This window comes from Leuresthes tenuis, unplaced genomic scaffold, assembly GCF_036924035.1.
Source record: "Leuresthes tenuis unplaced genomic scaffold, fLeuTen1.0.hap1 SCAF_19, whole genome shotgun sequence".
Taxonomy (NCBI): Eukaryota; Metazoa; Chordata; class Actinopteri; order Atheriniformes; family Atherinopsidae; genus Leuresthes; species Leuresthes tenuis.
The window spans coordinates 16962799-16968798 of NW_027325373.1; positions in this window are offsets into that span (position 1 = coordinate 16962799).

Below are 6000 nucleotides of genomic sequence, written 5' to 3' on the forward strand. Positions count from 1 at the left end.
TGAATAATTAAATATCCCATTTTAAATCAGCACAGTCACAGTTGAGGCAGCAGAGGACTCGCTTCTGCTGTGTCCATTCACTGGGAGGGGATGGGTGTGGCATGTAGCAGCGTATCACTTGTCCTTTCCATCCTTATTAAAGTAATTTTCACTCTTGCCAGTGGCTCTCTAGGCACCAGCAAGCTTTGGATGATGAAATCTTCAGTAAGTGTGGAAGGACAAGTTGAGATCTGTACATGGGAATATTTGCAGTAAGAAAACTGCTTGTGCTTAAGGGCAAAGCTGTTACACAGATCCTGTCGCAGCACAGTTACTGTTTTGAAAATGTTGATAGGCCTAAAGCACTGTTTTATTGTCAATTAAAACTAGTTTGCTGCTACGACTGTTAGAACAAACATTTTTCTGCCTGGTTTATGCATACATTTTTACTATTCAGAGTATAAACACTGCAGTAGTTACTCTTCTACTGCAGCCACAAATCTATTTTAGCAAAGTAGTCAGATTTTACTGGAAAAGACTTCACTTATTTTCAAAGTACATACTGGTGACATGTTTGCAATGTCCGAGGTAGGGTGCCCCTCAGGTCTCTTAGCATGAATCTTTTAGTTGTTCCAAGTTGCAGACTAAATACTTAAAACCTACCTCTTTAGTCTGTGGTTTATTTGCTTCGCTTGACTTCTCTTCATGGCACAACCCAGATTCCCTCAAAAAATTGAGACTCTGTGTAAAATATAAATAAAACCAAAATGAAACCATTTGCAATTCATTCGTAAACTAATTGAAAATAGAGATTGATTGATTGATATTTGTCTTCCACTTTTCAAAAACTGCTAATCGTGTTAAGAATAATATTTCTCAATGTAAAAAAGGCAAATCATTTGGGGATTTCATCCTCTGTGGGGCATAATATCATTGAAAGATTCGGCTAATATGGAGACATCTGTATGCAAGAATCAAGACTTAAGACTAAAGTCAGATGGTTGCGATTTTCAGGCCCTCGTGCTGCATTGCAACAAAAAAAACAAACAGACTCAACTCTGTAGTGGATTCAAGGTAAACACAAGAAACCTGTGCTAAAGAAAAAAATGGACCAGACAGTGAATAATTCCCTATAATCCCTACATAGACCAGTGAGCAGTGCTGATCAACATGTCATTGGGATCATCAGGTGGGAACCTCCTTTCATCAGTGTTTCATCCAGTTGGGCCCACGACACTCAGTGGGTCTAAATGATGAGATTAATTTGATTATAACTATAGTTGGGTTATGCTCCTTGTTTGAGCAAGGGCAATTATCCCAGTATATATGGCGGTGAATAAATCGAATCATTGGCACAAAGCATGTTATACCCTGGTACAATAGGTGGCGCTGTACCCATTTTAACTATCGCTAATAGAGCCATTTCCGGTTGACCTCTTTACCACCATCAACAACAACACACTCAGGCATTCGAGAAAGATGGCGAACGAAGAGCAAGATTGTCATTTTGTTTGTGATGACAGGACCCCAGGTCACCCCCAGGTGTAGGCTGTGCAAACTGGCACTCTGAGACAGTCCAGCAGATAGTTGGAAGTCCCAAAGTAAAAAAAAAAATGGTATTGTGGGGGGCAACAAACTGTAGAAGAAAGCAGCAGTTATAGATTTCACAATCCCAAGCGCCAGCAACATCATGAAAAAGGAACATGAGAAGCTTAAAAAGTCCCAAGGTCTGAAAGAGGAGGTTGAAAAGATGTGGGAAGTGAAAGTGGAAACAGTGATGTCAGTGATAATTCGAACATTCAGGGTTGTGACCCTGTAACTGGGAGAGTGGCTCAAACACATCCCTTTAACAACATTAGAGATCTGTGTCTAGATGAATGCTTTCCTTGTAGAAACTAAGATACTTAGAACCTTCAAGCTCCCAGGCCTCTGATAAAGGACACAACCAGCATCTGGGATGGTATGAGGAAGAACCTTGTATGGGACTGATTTCTTGTTCCTGTTACCTCTTGATTTCTAACTATACCACCACTCCTGCAAGTTTTGTGTTTAGTCCTTCAGGACCCAGAGGTTCCTAAGTGCAATGCACCCTTCTAGTGTGCATCATAAACACGCTGCTATCTATAGCAACAAAATGAAACAACATTAAGGAAAGGTTGTACTCATGCTTATTGTTTTTTAGTTTTTTTTTTTATTTGATTGAACGTTAGAGAACGTTTTGAGTTTTGTGTTCAGATTTGCTTTGAAAAGTGAGAATGGATTCTACAGTATTCTGCTCTATTGCTGACTCGCCTCTCTTCCATTTCTTTGCCATCTTTTTCCAGGTATGTATTAGATCACTGGTGACTGACACGTTACATCAACCTTGAAAAAAATTACTAACATGGCTCTGGAATAAGTCAATCGACAAATACTGTGGTATGACCAGATTCTGTGGAGAAGTTAAAGCCAGAGGATTCAGCCACTGATTCAACTGTGTCTGTGAACTCGCTTTCAGTGGTCTTCTTTTCTTCTTGCAAAACCACCCACTGTAAATATTTGCATGCCATGCCTGGCAGCTGTGAGAGACTGAGAACACCTTGAGACAGGCCTGTTATGACTTTCTGACTTTTTACCACATGGTTGCCCCATGTGTTACAGTTTTTTTAATTATTGTTAATATTAATATTACTATTGAAAACAGATAATTCAATGTACTAATGCCCTTCTTGTTTTGTGAAACTTTGTGTTGTGCCTCCATTTGTTTACTGCCTTTTATAGAAGAACAGGCTGCTACACATATTCCAGGAAGCACTGACTCACTTACATTTACATTCACACAGGCAGTGTTTTTCAGTTCACAATCACACACTTAGATTCCATTTTCAGAACAAAAAAGATGGAATGAATAGGTTACAACATATTTAACACTTGAACATTTACTTTGCTTTGCAAACCTTTTGTTTATAATGGTATTAAAATTCTGTTTATAACCTATGCTCTTCTCAAAAATAAGTTTAAACTAAGGTTTAACATTTAGTATTTGAAACTCTTTAAGAAGATTGTATTACAGTGTGTTCTCCAGTTTATTTAAATGATGTCACAAATGCTGGATTTCACTACATGTAGCTATATTTTTGAGTAAGCCATAAGTATATTAGTCTTACAGTTTCTTTCTTCCAGCCTGTGCGGACACCTGTGTTAGAGTGCAGAGAATCTGTGTATACCTGTATAATCTGTGAGCACACACCATGGGCTGCATCATGTGTTCCCAGCTGGTTGACATGTGGACTGTGAGGGCGAGGAGGACGGGCTGCAGGGCCGTGGAGCTCACCACCTACCCACAGATGCTCCAGGGAGGTTACCACAGAGTGACAGGCCTCCACTACATGTCCTCTTTCTCCGATGCCGAGGATTGCTGCGATGACACCAGCTCAGGCAGCTCGCTCACATTGGACTGGCACGCTGATGGCTGACACCCAACCAAGATTTGCTATTGTACAATGTGAAAATAAAGAAGATGCTGTATGCAAAGGATGTGGTGTCTTTGAAATAAATGGGATGATCGTGCATGTTTTCATTGAATTGTGTTCCCTTTAACAGACATATTACTTTTTTAAGACAAAGGAACAAGAATACACAAATTTTGTTTAAAAACTCGAAGTGGAAAATATTGTCGTACATTACTTTGTGTACTAGTGTTTTTTTTTTTAAACCATTTTCTATTTGAACTTTGCTACATTTCAATGGTGGAGACTGCATTTCTTAAATGGTGTACTTGAAAATAATTGCAGGTTATTACATGAATTAAGGGTTTAACGTATCAAAGTAAAAAGTAATAAACCCAAAAGTGATCAAACACATAGTATGCTGTACGGAATTTCAGCTCATAAACTTTCTACATTGCTGCTGTTTAAATGAGAAGGTCTACTAATATGACACCTATAATTATAATTATAAATTATGTAAACCGCAAATGGGATACTTTCCATTATGATTTAGAATTTTGACACCTTTAATACAACCCCAAGGATTTACAACTAATTCACAATAGAACATAGAAAATATCCATCCATCTATCCATTTTCTATACCTGATTAATCCGTTGGTTGGGTCGCGGGGGGGCTGGAGCCTATCCCAGTGGTCATCGGGCGAGAGGCAGGGTACACCCTGGACAGGTTGCCAGTCCATCACAGGGCCACATAGAGACAAACAACCATGCACACTCACTCTCACTCCTAAGGACAATTTTAGAGTCACCAATTAACCTGACATGCATGTTTTTGGATGGTGGGAGGAAGCCAGAGCACCTGGAGAGAACCCACGCATACATGGGGAGAACATGCAAACTCCACATAAAAAGGCCCCAGGTGGGGATGAAGCATAGAACCATCTTGCTGTGAGGTGATGGTGCTAACCACCACACCACCGTGCAGCCCCATAGAAAACATGTATTCTGAAATTCATTCTAAATTTGTAGACGAAGCTTAGAGAGAGACTCTGCCTCTTTAAGGTGCTCTATTTATACCCAATCACGTCACTTACCTGTTGCCAATACACCTAATTAGTTGTCACGTGTTCCTCAAGGCATTTTCTTTTTAGTAACATTTTTAGTTACGTTTCTAGCATTTTGTGTTACAGCCCTCGCCCCAACTTTTGTGAATGCTACCATCAAATTAAAATTTAGCACTTTCACTTGAGTAAAAATGTAAACAGAACTCTTTTTGCTTTGTAGTGTTTAAATGATTAGTATAGTAAAGGTTGTAGTTTATGGTTGTAGCTGCTGTGTAGCATTTTCTAGTTAGGTACTGTTGGGTTGTATAATCAGTGTGTCAGTTTCTAAATCTTGTGTATAGAAACAATTTTGTCATTGTATATTTTGAATTTGAAAGGTAATTGTTTTACTGTGTGAAGTCCTAAAAGTACATTGACATTGAACTGTAGTATTGAAAAGTTGGAGAAAATTTAAATAGTAAATAATTACAACAAGGCTTAAATTGAATTTGTCTTCAAGTTGAGAAGCAGTCAGTAGCATGAAACAATATTTTCATAACACTGTTTGGCATCGAATAATGACAGGTTACACTGTTGAGCAATTACATCACCGAATAAGTGCTCCACTAGACTGTATGTCGCAACGGAAAATTTCCGTGTTTTGTAACCAACTTCACTGCCCTTGTTTTGCCAGCAGACTCACATGAAGAAAGTATCATCACCGCAATACGTAAAAGTGAAAAAAAGCGTTAGCTCCAGAAGTCAGACTCTGTGTCACAGTGAGCAATGGGGATAGTGCATGGTTTGCCAACAGCATAACACACATCTGTTACCTATTAATCATGATGCACAAAAGGTTTATCCTAAACTGTTCAAATTTGGGTGGGCTGGAAGGGGATGTGGATGATTCTGTGACAGACTTCCTTTGGCATAAAACCAATCTGTGATTGTTTTACATCAATTAGTTTAATTTTTAGTCATTTTTCCAACTCATTTTAGTGATACGACTCACTATGGTTGTTTTGCTTTTCTTTTGAATTTTGTATTTCCCAAAATGGTCATTTGACTGACACCCAAACAAATAATCTTATGCAGAACTTTCGGCTAGACACTCCTTATTCCATCCATGACAATAAGACATTCAACCTCTACATTTGAAGAAATACCTGCTCTGAAATTGGCTGTACTGGGTGTTTAACAGTATTTTGCTCATAGCCATTGGCAGGGTATGTTAATACACATGATGACAATGATAGGGAGGGGACAGTAAGTCATTTTTGCAGGGAAGAATAGGAGGGGTATGATACACAGTTTACAAGGATACAAGGATACAAGGATGGCAGAGGACATATCAGAGGTGAAGTTCTGTTTAATCTGGGCCCTTTTGATTCCTACTTCCTCTAAAAGTCTTTAAAAAAAATATTGCTAATTCATCAGGAATAATCAATGAAAAAATACTTTTGTTACTGTGCAATTTAGTTTTCTCTACTATTGTGCACGTGATTTATAGTTGCTGCGGGAAGGATTTCCCTGCTCAGTCAGGGAAAT